This window comes from Microcaecilia unicolor, chromosome 3 (genome assembly GCF_901765095.1).
Source record: "Microcaecilia unicolor chromosome 3, aMicUni1.1, whole genome shotgun sequence".
In the NCBI taxonomy this organism is placed as follows: domain Eukaryota; kingdom Metazoa; phylum Chordata; class Amphibia; order Gymnophiona; family Siphonopidae; genus Microcaecilia; species Microcaecilia unicolor.
The window spans coordinates 95,909,218-95,926,747 of NC_044033.1; positions in this window are offsets into that span (position 1 = coordinate 95,909,218).

Below are 17,530 nucleotides of genomic sequence, written 5' to 3' on the forward strand. Positions count from 1 at the left end.
GTGGCAAGCTGTAGCAGCTCAGGTGTCCTTACATCTGTTCGCAGCGAGAAAGCAGTGGACGCAGTTGCCCTAGAGATTATCGGTCTAGCATGTTTGCAGTTGGACTCTGTGGAGAGGGCATGGCCATATCATTTGGCAGCAGAACTACCAGTATGTCACAATTTGTTTTAGAGCAGACGAAAATCACTTAGAGATTAAGGATTGCAAGCCTGATTCTTGACAGGGGTTTTCTGGGTGATACAAGCATTCCCTACACTACATGTGACATGCTAACATGAAGCATTTCTTGTTGTGAGTTCTTAGAAATCTTTGTCCAGAATTTATTCCATGGCATTGCTGTGAACCACCTGGTCTTCATCCAATTCATCTGATCAGCTTTTACACATGCAAATTTAAAATTATGAGTTTGGACAGCTTTTTTTTTTTCAAATGTAGGCAAGACATCTATCAGGCCAAAATTATATCCGATACACTGCTTCTCTCTTGTGGGAACGACAACACGTTTAATAATGCAGCACGCCATTTTAACTCTCAGGACAATATTGGAGGAATAATGTTGTGGATACCTATTGTATAGCAATAAATCTTATTTATTTTTAGGCTCTTGGATCTGGAAAACACAGCTGTCCATTTGTTTTTCTTATCTTCTGAGCTTGTGATGTTCAGCTTAATCAGACTATGTTCACATCTAGCATACTGTAAAAAAAGTCTTTTAAAATCAGAATAAATAACACTGCTATGTTAATTGCTCTGAGAAAATTCCACTAAGATGAAGGCTAATGTAATTATAGAAAATGTATTTTCAATTAGCCTTCCTTAGCGTTCTTAATAAGATTAATGATACACAGTAAAATTGTCAATATGATTTTCTAAACAATGCATTATGCCACCACTTCCAGTCAATGTATCAAATATTTAGATGTCGAGATGGTAAGATTTCAGTAGAACACTGTGGAGTATGATAATCAAAATAAGCGCGGTAAGGCAAACCCTGCAGATAGTTTATAGTTTATTATTTATAACCTGCCTTTACCCAAGGCAGAGGACAAGATTACATACCTAATCATAAAACAAATACAAAATGCAAACATAGCATAGCATATAACTATATAGTCCATCAGCAGTCTCAAAGTGGGGCATATGCCTGGCAGTACAAAAATTGCTTCAGTAACTTCTTAAAGGAAACTGTGTCCCACTGCTGTTTAATCTCTAAAGTTTAATTAAACTTAAACATATTTTTTTTGTTTGTGTTGTTGTCATTAATTTATGTTTGAATAATTGTCCGCTTTCCTATTGAAAATCTTTTCTTGATTTTATGTTGATATTTTATTGTTAACTGCTGTGATCAATTATTGTGTAAAGGTGGTATATCAAGTTTTAAATAAACATAAAGGCAATAGGTTCCACTTGTTTGGGCCAGTGATAGAAAAAATATATTTTCAGTCCTCTCAGTTGCAGCTTTCTGGATCAGGTACAATGAGCTTACTTTCATCCTGAGAATACAAGAGCCGCAGGGAAACATCTACTATAATAAAACTCACCCTCAACGTTCTGAGGACACTGACATCAGTGAAGCCAAGCCCTGACTTCCTTCAAAAAGGTTTGAAGGTTCGTGGTGGTGAAGCCACCAAAATCGCTCCGGGCCCCGCCCTCGAGGGTGGAGCAATGGCAGAACAACAAAGGGGTTGGCAGGGAGGGAGGCAGGGAGGCGGGGGTGGGTGGGAAATCGCTCAAACGTTATGACGTTGGGGGCGGAGCAATGGCAGAACAACGAAGGGGTTGGCCAGGAAGGGGGGGGGTTGGCGACGAAAACCTTGCTAGCACCCGTTTCATTTGCTCTGAAACGGGCCTCTTTTACTAGTAAAACAATAAAACACTACTCAAGTAAAAAGAAGAATCATGGTACAGTCCCTAAAGTACCAACAAAAGTAATTTTAACTTTATATAAAATTCTACTAATATTTACCAATTTGCTACTATAATCAAAGAAAAAAAAGAATGCATGCAAAATGAGCCTGAGTTTCCTGAAAGTGTTTTTTTTAAGGGAAAAAACCCCACATACATATGTGTGCTTGTTCAACACTATGCATACTTAATTCTCTGACCTACTTCTTCCTCAGAAATGCCTTTGAAAGGCCAAGGGTAGAGGTTGACATGTTATTTCTGTATTCATGAACTTGTACCTGTCTTCAATATGAGCAATAATCAAACCTCCTCATACTCAGCCCATGGCAGTCAGCGGTTTTAAAACCACCGATCACCGAGGGTTGAATCTAACCCAGATATTCAACATCTGGGCACCAGCACTAATATCCAGGTGAGTCACAGATCAGAACGTATGCTGGTGTCTGCCTATATTCTGTGCTTGCACCCATATAGCTAACTGGGCAAAGGTAGGGCTGCCTTTTATTGTGGTCCTACTTGCTGGGTTGGCTCTGCAGACCCTGAAACTAAATATCTCTGGTGCCTGCATAAGTGTCAACTCCTCATCAGACCACAGCCTGCTCCAGCACTAACCACACAGAACCGTGGTGGTCAGAGGGGGTATTCAATGTCACTGTACAGTTAAGTGCTGCTGAATCAGAGTTTAAGCAGATAGGAGACTCTCCTGCCCACTTAAACCTTTGAATATCTACCCAAAGAGTCCATGTCTATAAGCAAAATGGTAGTTACCCCCATTGAAAGTGCTTTGATTATTACCTTCCACAGTTAAGAATAAACTAGGTTGGTACTGTGGTCAAAAAGAGAGAATAAAGAGAGAATTATTATGAGTGAGATGAACTTGGGCATTTAGAGATAAAGCAAAATGACCAAAATTACTTGGCATACCAGTGACAGACCTGGAACTATACTCTTTGAATCCAGATAATTGGTTCTATGTATATTATAGGATATTAAAGGAGCCCTTTTACTTAATTGTGGTTAGTAGTTACCATGTAGATTGGCATGAGTTAACTCCAGTGGTATAGTTATAGGTGGGACACAGGCCCGCCCATTCTTGGCTTAGGCCCACCCTATCTAGTTGCCAATGAAGCCACCTCAAAAAAACTCATCGGCAGCTTCTTCGCTCTCCTTTCTTCCATGGATCTGGCAAATCCCCCCCCCCCCCCGCTCTACTACTACTACTACTATTTAGCATTTCTATAGCGCTACAAGGCATACGCAGCACTGCACAAACATAGAAGAAAGACAGTCCCTGCTCAAAGAGCTTACAATCTAATAGACAAAAAATAAATAAAGTAAGCAAATCAAATCAATTAATGTGATCGGGAAGGAAGAGAGGAGGGTAGGTGGAGGCGAGTGGTTACGAGTCAAAAGCAATGTTAAAGAGGTGGGCTTTCAGTCTAGATTTAAAGGTGGCCAAGGATGGGGCAAGACGTAGGGGCTCAGGAAGTTTATTCCATGCGTAGGGTGCAGCGAGACAGAAGGCGCGAAGTCTGGAGTTGGCAGTAGTGGAGAAGGGAACAGATAAGAAGGATTTATCCATGGAGCGGAGTGCACGGGAAGGGGTGTAGGGAAGGACGAGTGTGGAGAAATACTGGGGAGCAGCAGAGTGAATACATTTATAGGTTAGTAGAAGAAGTTTGAACAGGATGCGAAAATGGATAGGGAGCCAGTGAAGGGTCTTGAGGAGAGGGGTAGTATGAGTAAAGCGACCCTGGCGGAAGATGAGACGGGCAGCAGAGTTTTGAACCGACTGGAGAGGGGAGAGGTGACTAAGTGGGAGGCCAGCAAGAAGCAGATTGCAGTAGTCTAAACAAGAGGTGACAAGGGTGTGGATGAGGGTTTTGGTAGAGTGCTCGGAAAGAAAGGGGCGGATTTTACGGATGTTGTAAAGAAAGAAACGACAGGTCTTGGCGGTCTGCTGGATATGGGCAGAGAAGGAGAGAGAAGAGTCAAAGATGACCCCAAGGTTTCGAGCTGAGGAGACAGGGAGAATGAGAGAGCCATCAACAGAAATAGAGAACGGGGGGAGCGGGGAGGTGGGTTTGGGGGGGAAAATGAGAAGCTCGGTTTTGGTCATATTTAATTTCAGGTGGCGTTGAGACATCCAGGCAGCAATGTCAGACAAGCACGCTGAAACTTTGGTTTGGATGCAAGGTGAGATATCAGGGGTAGAAAGATAGATTTGGGAGTCATCAGCATAGAGGTGGTAGGAAAAGCCATGGGATGAGATTAATGAACCAAGGGAAGAAGTGTAGATAGAAAAGAGGAGGGGACCAAGAACAGAACCCTGAGGTACGCTGACAGGCAGAGGGATAGAGGTAGAAGAGGATCCACCAGAGTGAACACTAAAGGTGCGGAGGGAGAGGTAGGAAGAGAACCAGGAAAGGACAGAGCCCTGGAATCCAAGTGAGGACAGGGTATCGAGAAGTATGCTGTGATCGACAGTGTCAAAAGCAGCGGAAAGATCAAGAAGAATGAGGATGGAATATTGACCTCTGGATTTAGCCAGTAATAGGTCATTGGAGACTTTAGTAAGCGCAGTTTCGGTTGAGTGGAGAGGGCGAAAACCAGATTGTAGTGGGTCAAGAATAGCATGTGAGGAGAGAAAATCAAGGCAGCGGCGGTGAATAGCACGCTCAAGTAATTTGGAGAGAAAAGGAAGGAGGGAGATGGGTCGGTAATTAGAGGGACAAGTAGGGTCAAGTGAAGGCTTCTTAAGGAGAGGTGTGACCACAGCATGTTTAAAGGCAGCAGGGACAGTCGCAGTGGAAAGTGAGAGGTTGAGAATGTGACAGATAAAAGGAATAAGAGTAGGAGAGATGGCATTAAGAAGGTGGGTGGGAATGGGATCAGAGGAACAGATGGTACATTTTGAGGAAGAAAGGTGAAGTGTAGTTTCCTCAATAGTAACTTCAGGAAAGGAGGAAAGGGAATGAGGGGAAGGAGAGAGAGGGGGGAACGGACTAGTGGAGGGAGAGCTGGTGAGGTAGAGAAAGCAAGGTTTATCTTTTGAACCTTGTTGTGAAAGAATTCAGCAAGGGTCTGAGGAGATAATGAGGGGGGAGTTGGGGGAGGGGCACCTTGAGGAGAGAGTTCAATGTGGTGAAGAGAAGTCGAGGATTAGAGCCAAGAGAGTTGGTCAGTTGGATATAATAATCCTGTTTGGCACGTAAAAGAGCAGATTGGAAGGAGGTCAGCATGAACTTAAAGTGTAAGAAATCAGCAAGGGCCCCCCCCCCCCCCCCGCTCTACTTCAGAACCTTCACCGGTGGCAGCAGTGACACATATCTGCTGCCTGCTCTGGCCCTGCTGCATCCCGTCCTTGCTGATATCACTTTCTGCTTCCTCTCGGGTGGGATTTGCAGAGGGAAGCCTGCAGGGCCAGTGCAGACAGTACATATGTGTCACTGGCTATGCCAACTAAGGTTCTGAAGTAGAGAGGAGAATGTGGGTTTCAGATATGGGGAGACTTGTCGAACCACTGATAGGGGGCAGTTGCCATATCGAGGAATGGAGGAGAGGCCCTCACACCTTAACTCTGGGCCCTCCCAAAATGACAGATCTGGCTATGCTACTGTTTAACTGTAAAGATACATAAAAGCGCCATTGCTATGTGTACTTCAACCCTTTCCTTTGCTGTCGCACTGTTTAACACAAGTACTTGTTACTGTGCTGCTGGCCACTTCTAGCTAGGATTGAATGAGCCCTGTGCTCCTTACAACATCATCTTTCCCTAAAGTAGTAGGGACCAGGTATGGAGTGGGAAAGAATTCCCTTCAGAGCTCACTCAGTGGTAGCTTTACTTTTGGTGCTGGCATGACAGTGAGCGCTAATTCACATGCTAAGTGCATATTCTGGAATGTTGCAGGAAGTGGGTGAATTATGGACAGGGAATGGGCATGGACTGCAAATTGCAGTTAGTTCATGGTACCGTACCATGCACTGTCATTGATGGAGGTAACACGGATGCACTTACTACCTCCTAAATAGGAAGAGGTAAGTGTGTCTGTGCTGTCAGTGCACTTAATGCACAATAAAGTTTTTTTCCTTTGACAAAAATGTATGGGAAGATGCAGGGAATGCCCTTACAGTTACTGCATAGGTTTTACAGTTTATTGTCTGGTAATTTTGGCACTCACCATATGGCCTGTGCAAAACTTTAAACACTATAGTCAAAAGGCCATAAAATATGATCTCTAAAACCAAAGGGTATCTTATATAAGACTAGAGTGATTTCTAGGAAAGTCTTTCCAGGCTCATGGATACATTTTGTGTTGTTTAAAAAGTGATGAAACCCTTTACTGGCTGCATGGTGACATGTCTGAGACATTCTTTTTCATAAGAGAAAGCTGTGATTTGTGTTATCACATGTACCAGTGATTTCTTCCTGCTTTGGTGATAGGCAGGATATAAATGAACTAACTGACTAAATAAAATAAAATAAATAGGGTATAGTATTGTGATTGTAACAAAGCCTCTGGTTCTACTAATAATAAGAAAATCATGCACAAAGTAATAGGGCAAAATAACTAAATTTTCTGTACCATATCTTTCTTGCTCTTAAAAATGTCATTCTCCCTTTGGATATGTTCAAGTATAATTGCAAAATCTAATGCTTGAAAACCTTTTTAGGACCTGTATGAGTTTGTACTTATGTGATAAGTTTTGGCAGTGAATCGATGCATTGATAACACAAACACTCATTCACTCAGTCACTCAGTCACTCATGCACACACACACACACACACACACACACACACACACACACACACACACACACACACACACACACACACACACACACACACACACACACACACCACCATGCTGGAGAATTACATTTTTCAAAAAAGACAGAATGGTTTTGTTTGATATGCTCACCCCAGAACAGATCACTGCAATTCAAGAAACAAAAACTCTTAATGTTAGTTTAGAAATACACCACCAAAATACTTAGAAAAATATCACATCATGTATTGAAAGAGAGTAGTATTAAACAAAATCAATCAATCAAAGCAATTGGGAAAGCAATCAATCAGTCAGGAAGAATTCTTTAAAACTTAAAAATATAACAGATGCAATTTTTTTAATGAACCAAATAATCAACATAACATTAAAAATGTGGGTTGCTAGAAGTATAAATACATTGTGAAATCATATGACACATGCTCATTAATAGTCCATGTACAGTGCCTGACATGCTTCAATTAAATTACCTGCTTCAAGAACTTTGACAATTGTAGATATAGCACAATGCGAGGGCAATGGATGTATAACTGAGGAATTCACCAACTTCAATTATGGTCACATCTACCTGCTGGTATGTTTCAAATTACATCAAGCCGTGCTCTTGTTTGAACCAGAAAATGCAAACATCTCAATCAAACACTGCAAATACTCAGTCGCTTGAAAAGCAGTGCTGGTAAAGGAGCCTGTAAAAATGTCCCCAATCTAGTCAATATTCAGCCCGCTGTAGTCAACTTTTTTTTAAATGCTGACTACCAAAGGCAGAATTAGCCCCAGATATTCAATTATGGGCCATGACCAAGCACTACTATTGAACATCTGGGGCTAATTACAGTTGTGCTGGTGGCAGGAGCTTATATGGGTAATGGCCGATATTCAGCCAGGACTCCTATAAGGAATGCAAGTGCCATTTGCTTCACTAATTTCTCTTCCCTCCCTCCTTCCCATCCCTCCTGGTAGCACACAAGCACCCCCTTCCAATTCCCCTCTCTCCATCCCACCCACCCCCACTGGTACACACAAGCCCACCCCCTTTCTGATCTCCACCACCATCTGGTAGCACACAAGTACCTCTAGGGTGCCCAGTTGGTGTCCTGGCATATCAGGGGGGCCAGTGTACTACGAATCCTGGTCCCTCCCATGACCAAATGGGTCGGATTAGGACGTTTTTGAGCTGGGAGTTTTTAGTTTCCATTATCGCTAAAAAAAACAAATGCCCAGCTCAAAAACGTCCATTTTTTCGAAAATACAGTTCGGCCCGCCCCTTCACGGACCTGTTCTCGGAGATAAACGCCCATGGAGATAGGCGTTTCCGTTCGATTATGCCCCTCCATGCCTTTCTTATGGTGGCTTTGGTTTTCATGCCACTATTGGTGCCCTTTGTTCCTTTTGTGGATTGTGGGGTCTACATGCCAGTCTTGTTGTCTTGTAGTGTTGTTGCCTCTGTGCATAATGTCTTATGTGAGCCTGAATCAAAAATTATGGAAACTCCATTGTTAAGGGTGCAAAATATCTTGCCCCATTGATCTTAATAGACCCAAATAATTCATTCCAAAGGTGAATTGACAATGAACCAAAGTGAAAATGTTTGCTGTACACAGTGTATATGATTTCAGTTGATACAATTGCTAACAGATTAAATAGTGGTTGATGTTCAACATCAGTTAACCATGAAAGAGAGCCTCTTGCCCGGCTAACTGGTGTTGAGTATGGCACGGGGGAATATTCAGCTGTAATTATCTGGATAGTGCCGCTGAATATCCCCTCTTACTGCTAAAGCCCAAACTGGTTATTATGTGGATGGTCCAGGGGCAGAGTCAGCATATAACCAGATAAGGACCAATATTCCACCCTTACTGGTTAACTGGCCACATAGGTCAACATAATTAACAGTCCTATCTTTGTCCAGTTTAAATTATCTGGTTAAGTGCTGGCCATCCACACATATCCAGATATTTAATATCAGTTTTAAGACATGATCTGATATGGCATAATTTTGGTGGCTGTGGTCAGCGTTTAGAAAAATCTTGACCACTGCTGAATATTACTCCCATAGTTCCTGTAACAAATATTTCTGGAAAAATAAAATGTAAGCACACCCATCTTCTATTACACTTCCACGCTTAGCTTACTTCCTTTCTGTTATGCCAGGCCTGTAAGTTTGCTACATTATCAATGGTAGCTCTTTAAAGCAATTTTATCATTATTCATATGGATGCAAATGATCAAAAGAAGAAAAGCCTTAGCCCCATTTAAATTTTCCTGTCAGATCAACTGAGGTAATTGGTTCCATCTTCTCACCCCATTCTAAGTTAAAATAATATTAATAAGTAGTAGGTGTGTCACATGTCACCAGATGCCTATTAAAATCAGACAGGACTTTTCCACATTATATTTGACTGTCTCAGTGACATTATGTCCTCACATCAGATTCAATGTTATTCCATGTCAAAGATGGATAACAGTTAATCCCCTTTAAGCTCAATAATACTACCATCCCTACTGAAGAACAGGTATATGGTTTGGATTTACTTATTATCTTCTAAAAATGTAAAGCATATTTTAAATGTTCGGTACCAATCTATGTATTTTTGGGTTTTCCCTGTTTTGGTTTCTTTTTTTTTTTTAATAATCATTTTGCTTTGGTCACTGTATTCATCTGACCTGTTCAAAAGCCATTCAGCTATACAGAGGTTCTGCCTAATTTAGATAAGTAGTCATTTATAGATCTGTCATATATTTGATGAGTGCTTGTGTTATTTTGCTACATTGTTGCCTGCTTATAAGTAATAGAACCACTGCAATTTCATGAAATTATTGTGGGCTGCACTGGCTTCCTGTTAGATCCAAGAGATGCACTATAATAGCACTTCTAGGTTAAAGTACATTTTATTAACATTTTAAGGATAACAAACATCCAATATAATACTAGATAACAATATTTTCCAAATTCCATTCCATATGAGAAACTATATGATAAAAGACAGTTCTTATAAATGTATTGATAATGTAGAACAATAATAAATATCATTAGAGAAAAATTGAATAATGTTATCATAGTTCAAAAGTTTGAACTGAATGAATACACAATCTCAACAAATATGCAGATGAAATTAACAATGTACGTTAATGGAAGTTAAATGAATAGCAGGTAAAAAAAAAAAGGAAAAGTAAATATTTAAAAAAAACAACAACAATTTGGATATTATGCTCAGGTGGCTAGTTAGTTGGATTTGACTCCAAACATTGTTGTAAAGGTAACCAAAGTTTTTGACTAGATATGTGAAATTAACCAGTATGATATCTATGAATTTATAAGACATTATTCCAAAAAATATATATATTGTTGTGAATTATCTTTTCAATTGGATAGTACATATTTAAGAGTAATTGCTATCAATGTGTCAAAAAGTATAGATTTGTGAACATCTAAAGAATGGTCTAATGTCAATGAACCAAAGATAAGCCTTTTAGGATTCACAGTTTCAGTAAAGTTGAAAATAGATGAGATAACTTCTTATACTTTGGTCCAAGATACATTGATACAACGGCATTTGAAGTTTAAATGGAGAAGAGTACCTTGATGTTCATTACATGACCAAACAAAAAAAAACAGCACCACGGGCCTTTAAAAATGGAACACAGTTCTTTAATGAATGAGCCTTGACAAAAAGACCCGACACGGGCCGTGTTTCGGTGACTAGCACCTGCGTCAGGGGTCCCCACGTCTCATGTAGTAAAAGCTACAAAGCACCAAGGCACTTTCACTTTCTGTATCCAAACATAAGTTATCATTTGACAGACCTGCAACCTTCATTAATTGAAGAGTCCATAAAATTCTATGATGTAGGAAAAAATGAGGTTGGAGGAAGGTTGATGAAGAAATGGGTTTACTTGTTTTAGCCCAAAAAGTACTCCATTGATGATTAGTGAGAGAACAATGTAGCTCGGATTCCCATACTGAGCAAAGACCTGTCTTTTCTTTAAAGGTTGATTTTGTTAAAAATTTATAAAGTTGAGATGTGACATGTCCTTTTTTGTGAACTGAGATAGTAAATTGAAGTAGGGAGGGTTGAAGTGTACGTGGAGGGGCATAATCGAACGTCACCGGCGAAATAGATCGCCTGTGATCTATGTTGGTGGCGGCGCTATAGCTGGCTGGAACCGTATTATCGAAAAAGATGGCCGACCATCTTTTTTTTTTTATAATACGGTTTAGCCTGGCCAAATGCCAGAGTTTGCCGGGTTTGAGATGGCCGGTCTTGTTTTTCAGCGATAATGGAAAAAAATGTCGACGATCTCCAACCCGGCGATATCCATGGCATTTGGTCGTGGGAGGAGCCAGCATTTGTAGTGCACTGGTCCCCCTCACATGGCAGGACACCAACTGGGCAACCTAGGGGGCAGTGCGGTGGACTTCAGAAAATGCTCCCACATGCATAGCTCCCTTACTTTGGGTACTGAGCCCCCCAACCCCCCCCCAAAACCCACTACCCACAAATGTACACCACTACCGTAGCTCTTAGGGGTGAAGGGGGCAACTACATGTGGGTACAGTGGGTTGTGGAGGGCTCCCATTTACCAGCACAAGTGTTACAGGTAGGGGGGGATGGGCCTGGGTCCACCTGCCTTAAGTGCACTGCGGTACCCACTAAAAGTGCTCCAGGGACTTGCATACACGCACACCAGTTGAGACCTGAAGACTAATCTCTTTGAAAAAGTCCTTTATTTGAATAAGCACGTTTACTCACAGTTAACAGCAGATCAGAGGTTGTGCCCCACTGGCAAAGAGTCTCCCTGGTACTGAGATTAGCAGTAGGTCAGAGCTGGCAGAATGGTGTACAATGCCCTCTTTCAGCGACATTCAAGGTAATAACTAAGTTCTCTAACGTGGGTAACACATGAAAGAGATCTAAAACTGGCTGACAAAAATGGCCACTACCTCATGGACTACCGGAAACAAAACAGGCACACTATGACCCAGTTAGCAGGGGGAAAAGCACCATGGGAGTAGAGCCCACTACCCTACACCCACCACAATGCATTGCTGATGTGACTCTGCAGTGCACCTAACAGAAAAGGTGTCACACTCACCTGAGAGCCACATCACAACCAGGGAAAGGCTGTCAGAGGATAGAACATATTCTGCTGTCATGGAGGTGGGTATGGCATTCGAGGCTGGCATACAGGCTGGCAAAAAAGGTTTTTAGTTTTATTGGTTTAGTGTGGGAGGGGGTTGGTGACCACTGGAGGAGTACGGGGAGGTCATCCCCGATTCCTTCCGATGGTCATCTGGTCAGTTGGGGCACATTTTTGAGGCTCAGTCGTGAAAATAAAAGGACCAAGTAAACCCAGCGAAATACTGCTGAACACCGCTTTTTTTTTTCCATTATCTGTGAAAGCTGGCCATCTTGTAGCCACGCCCATGCCCGCCCATGTCCCACCTCCGCTTTGCCGCCGACACGCCCCCTTGAACTTTCGCCTGCAAGGCGACGGGAAAGCGGCGATGCTGTAAAAAAAGCCGCTTTCGATTATACCGATTTGGCCATTTTTGTGAGATCGCCGGTCATCTCCTGATTTATGTCAGAAGATGGCCAGCGATCACTTTTGAAAATAAGCTGGACAGCGAACTTGGATAATGATTGGAAGTGATAAAATGTTGTAATTTTGTCAACAAAATTGTTGATTTGGGTGTAATCCAAATTGTGTTTGTAGCATTGAGAAAGATTTCAATTTATTATCAATAAAGATTTGATTAAGGGACCAGATTCCTTTATTAAATTATTCTTTCCAGTGTATCAGTCTTACTTGATACATATTCCTAGCAGCCAGTTGTCCTTCGGGGTAAATTCAATAAATGGCACCAAACTTTAGCCACCGCAATTATACACACTGAGTGCAAATTCTATAATGGTAGTTCTATTACTTATGTTTGATTTGTTCTTACTGTACATCGCCTTAAGGGGCCCTTTTACTAAGCTGCAGTAAAAAGTGGCCTGTGGTAGTTTAGATGCGTGAAATTGGCGCATGCTGGTCCATTTTTTTGCCATGATTGAAAAAAAAAAGGCTTTTTTATAATGGGGCAGTAAATAGCCGTGTACTAAAATTAAAAGTAGCACGCGTTTCTTTACTACCTGAGCCCTTACCGCCACCCGTTGACCTAGTGGTAAGGGCTCATGCACTACTCGTGCAGGAATCATGTAGCACACTAATGTGGCCATGGGGCCGATTTCTGCCGGGAACAAACCCAACGGTAGAAAGTAGAAAAATATTTTCTACCACAAGAAACAGCACATTGAAATTAATGCCTGGCACCCGTGCTACCAAAGCAGTAGTGTTGATTTGGTGTGTGCTACCCACCCATTAGCCCTACCACTGTTTAGTAAAAGAGCCCTGAGTGAATTCTTTCAAAAAGGCTGTAAATAAATCCTAATAAATAAATAATGACAGTTCTGCATGGAACTGCTGTTATAGAATACTAGCATAAGTTCACAGTTTCACGCCTAACCTTAAGCACGAATAAGTACACCCTGTAAAAGGCTGGTGTAAGTGCTCATGCCATACTGTTGGAAGGTAGCCACGTAAACCTTAGTATTCTACAATCTGCATGTGTAACTCCTAGTCATACCACTCTCAGGGCCATGGCCCCCTAGAAGTTGCATACGATACAAATTACGTGCACAGTTTCTAGAATAGTGACTAACGTTTTGCATGTGCAACAGCCAATTATTGCCAATTAACTCCAATTAAAGCCAATAATTGACTATTAACTGTAATTAACAACCAATTACTAAATTATGTTGCACGTGCAACTGACCTTATTCTATAAATGGGCTACCCAACTTTGTACAATATGGCGCTCAAAATGTCAATAATAAAGGGGTCCTTTTACTAAGGTGCACTGAAAAATGGCTTGCAGTAGTGTAGGAGCAGGATTCGGGCACGCGCTGATCTATTTTTCGGAGCGCCTGTAAAAAAGGCCTTTTTAAAATTTTTGCTGAAAATAGACGTGTGGCAAAATCAAAATTGCTGCACGTCCATTTTGGGTCTGTGACCTTACCACCAGCCATTGACCTAGCGGTAAAGTCTCATGCAGTAACTGGGCAGTAATGACCTACACACATCAAATGCCACTTAGCGCACATGCAATACACGCGTCCAAAAATAAAAATTATTTTTTGGCTGCGCGTATCAGGTGCGCGCCAAAAATGAAATGACCGCAAAAGCCACGTGGTAGCCAGGCAGTAACTCCATTTTGGTGCACATTGGACGTGTGTAGATGCTTATGCGGCTCAGCAAAAGGGCCCCAAAATATAAGAACAAAACAGAAGGCAATCCGTGGTTTAACAACCGCCATAGAAAAATCTGGAGTATATTCAATATAGAATGAACTGGAAACGTATCAAAAGATAATGAACAATAATTTTTCAATGACATACCTTTAAGAGGTTTTAAAATAAATATCCATCGTATAGAAAGTGGAGGAGTAGATTAAAGAGAAAAGTAGGAGAGAAAACTAATTAAAAAACATCCAAGGAGGGTGAAAGAAGGTAAAGGGGTCCTTTTACTAAGGTGCGCCAAAAATGGCCTGTGCTGTTGTAGGCGCATGTATTGGACGTGCGTAGGTCCATTTTTCAGCATACCTGCAAAAAAGGTCTTTTTTGGGGGAGGGCGAAAATGGACATGTGGCAAAATAACACGCATCCATTTTGGGCCTGAGACCTTACCACTACCCATTGAGTTAGCGGTAAGGTCTCATGCGTTAACTGGGTGGTAATCATCAGCACGTGTACACTGCTGATTACCACCCAGTTAGCGCCATGCAGTAGAAAATAAAAAATATTTTCGGATGCGCATATTGGACGTGCATAAAAAATGGAATTACACGGTAGCCGGGCAGTAGTTCCAAATCGACGCTCGCTGGACGTGCATAGGTGCCTACGCGCCTTAGTAAAAGGACCCCTAAAAGAAGGTAAGAGAGGCTGCATGGATTTCTCAGGTACCAAATATAGAATCTAGCTTATGTGCTATTCTAAAAAAAGCAACCAACCTGAAGCGCCATTTATAAAATAGCACTCAGCATGCATTTCTTTCAGTGCCCAAATTTGGGCACCATGTACTGAATACAGTCCTAAGGGGGCACCCAATCTACAGAACTAAGGAGATAATGCAGTCCTCTGAAAAAAAAAAAATCTTTAATGGAAACTGTTGACAAAACAAAAGCAAATATCTCTTCTCTCTAAGTAATAAAGCATTTCTAATACGTGGGAAAAGAAAGAAAAAGAATGATTACCTGTTTCCTTTTCAGTTGTTGGCATTTTTCATCCAGCAGGTGGTATATACAATAGAAATATATTTTCTTCCTTCCTTCCATGTTTAAAATGTGTGCAGCATAGGCATTAGGAAAGCTGCTGTGTTGAAGCTGTTTATGCTTGGAGTTTGTCAAACTAGCTGCAGATGGCATTTTTGTATTTCCTATGACGGAGAAGAAACAAGAGCTGTAAGGCAGTGCAATGTTTAGAAGTTCAGAATGCTAATTTGTCCTGGATAGCACAGAAACAAAAAAACAAAAGAAAGCAGGCTAAACAATTCTCTCTGAAAATAGCAAAGCTGACTTAATGTTTGTTCTCTCATCCTCTTCAGCCAAGATCAACTGTTATAAGTGAAAACTGAAACTGCTAATAATGAATGAATTAAAGGCATACGTGAAATTATTTTTGTGTTTGATTACAGGACTCTTTTCTATGTAGTCATTTAATAGGTTGTTGATGTGGCATTTGCCAGAACAAAATCTCTTTCACCTGGTGGATCCAAAAATAAAAGTATTCAGAACATGTGGAATTCTTTGTAAATGTTTTTTCCCCAACCTGGCATCCTGAACATTAAAAAACATGGTTTGAAACTTTTTTTTTCATTTCTTGTGTTTACTTTTTGAATTTTTAAGATTTTACAGGAGGCATATGACACTTTTATGCTTACTTGATCACTAATGTAAGGGCAGCCATTTTCATTGCTTTTTTTTCATTGGTAATTTCAATCTCAGTGGAAAGAAGTGAACCCGGGAATGGGAACAAGCAGAGCCAGCTGACCACAAGAAAGGGATTTCATTTTGAAAAGCTCAGGGTGATTTCAGCAGTGAACATTATTCTTGCAAACTCCGCAGGTACTAACATACCTGTACCGTGACTGGCCTCTACATTTTCAAAGGGGAAACTAGTAGAAAACTTATCAGCTAATCTGCAAGCCTCTCACAGAGTTTCAAGATTTCCCAGCTAGTGTCCTGTAATGCTGGTTTGTTGCAGATTAGAATTTCTCTAATTAAATCTGTGCAAAGTTCAATATATGCTTGGTGTGGGAATATTGAAGTTACTATCTATAAGGATATACCAGACCAAAATCATCTTGAACTTGTACACTAAGAGCCCTGTTTACTAAGGTGTGCTACCGTTTTTAGTTCATACTAAAAATTAGCGCAAGCTAACTGTTTAGACACCCATAGGAATATTTTGTGATAACCAATTTTTCCTACACTAAGAGGCCCTTTTACAAAGGTGCACTAGCAGTTTTAGTACATGCGTTAAATATGCATGTGCTAAACACTAGAGGTGCTCATATATTCCCATGGGCGTCTGTAGCATTTAGCGCATGCTAATAATTAGCATGCCTTTGTAAAAGGACTCCTTAGTACATTAGTGATTAACACCCTTTAGTAAAAGGGCCTCTTAATAATTAGTACGTTCAAACACTTGAAAAAGAAATAATAGGTGTGCTCCAGAATATCAATGAAATCATTAAGGAAATCTAGAGGAATTATTTCACACAGTCTCTATTGTTAAAAGTCCATAGTAATGAGGTACAAATACGAGAGGAGAAAATAGAAAGAAAACAATTTAAGGAAAAATGTAAGCTGTTTCTGTTAACGCCAAGCACATTACAACTTAATTACATAGTCAGGCTTATCAATCAGGACAGTTGCTGGTTAGGAATCCTGTCAAATGGAATCTCAGGAGCATTATCATTAAAAACATTGATAACTGAGATGTTTTTAAAAATTCTTAACAGTATTATATCAAACTGGAGGGTCGCAACAAGAGTCACTGTGGTTATAGACAGAAAAAAAAAACCTAATTTGCTGATCAATAAAAAATTGCTTCCAATGTCTTACACATGCCAGTCAATAATCACACTGTGGCAGTCAGCAAGTTTTTAAACACTGACCACCATGGCCAGATTTAGTTCCAGAAATTCAATGAATATCTAGGGTTAAATGATGATAAGAAAGCCACCAAAGTTTATGAGGATCTCAGCTGATATTCAGCCAGGGCCTGCATAAGATGCTCTCTTCTCCTCCGAATCACCCTTCCTCCCCTGTGACCCTGACTCCCCTACCTCCCTCTCACCTCACATGTAGGCAAGGACTGACCAAGGACCCCTGCCCACTGACAACCCTAATGGCCCCGTTGGGCTTACTTGTAGATACCTGGTGGTCCAGTGGGGTTGTATGAGCAGGAGTGATACCCACATGCTCCTGCCCATCATGGCAACTAGTGTAAAATTGCTGCTGTGACCTCTAGTAGCAGCCTTGAGATACCAGCTACTGAGATACCACAAGTAGGTGACTCCCATGATAAACCAAGGTGTGGTAAAAGTCCACCTTTTACGGCACCTAGAGAACTCCTCCCCCCCCCCCCCCCCATTCTTATTTTCCTGTAACACTTCATTTCAAATGCATTTCATTTCAATTTGTCTGCTTTTCAAAGAGTGTAAGACTCACATGCTTATAACAGTATAGATATCACACATGTATTCAGTATTCACAGTTTGGTTATTAGGTTAA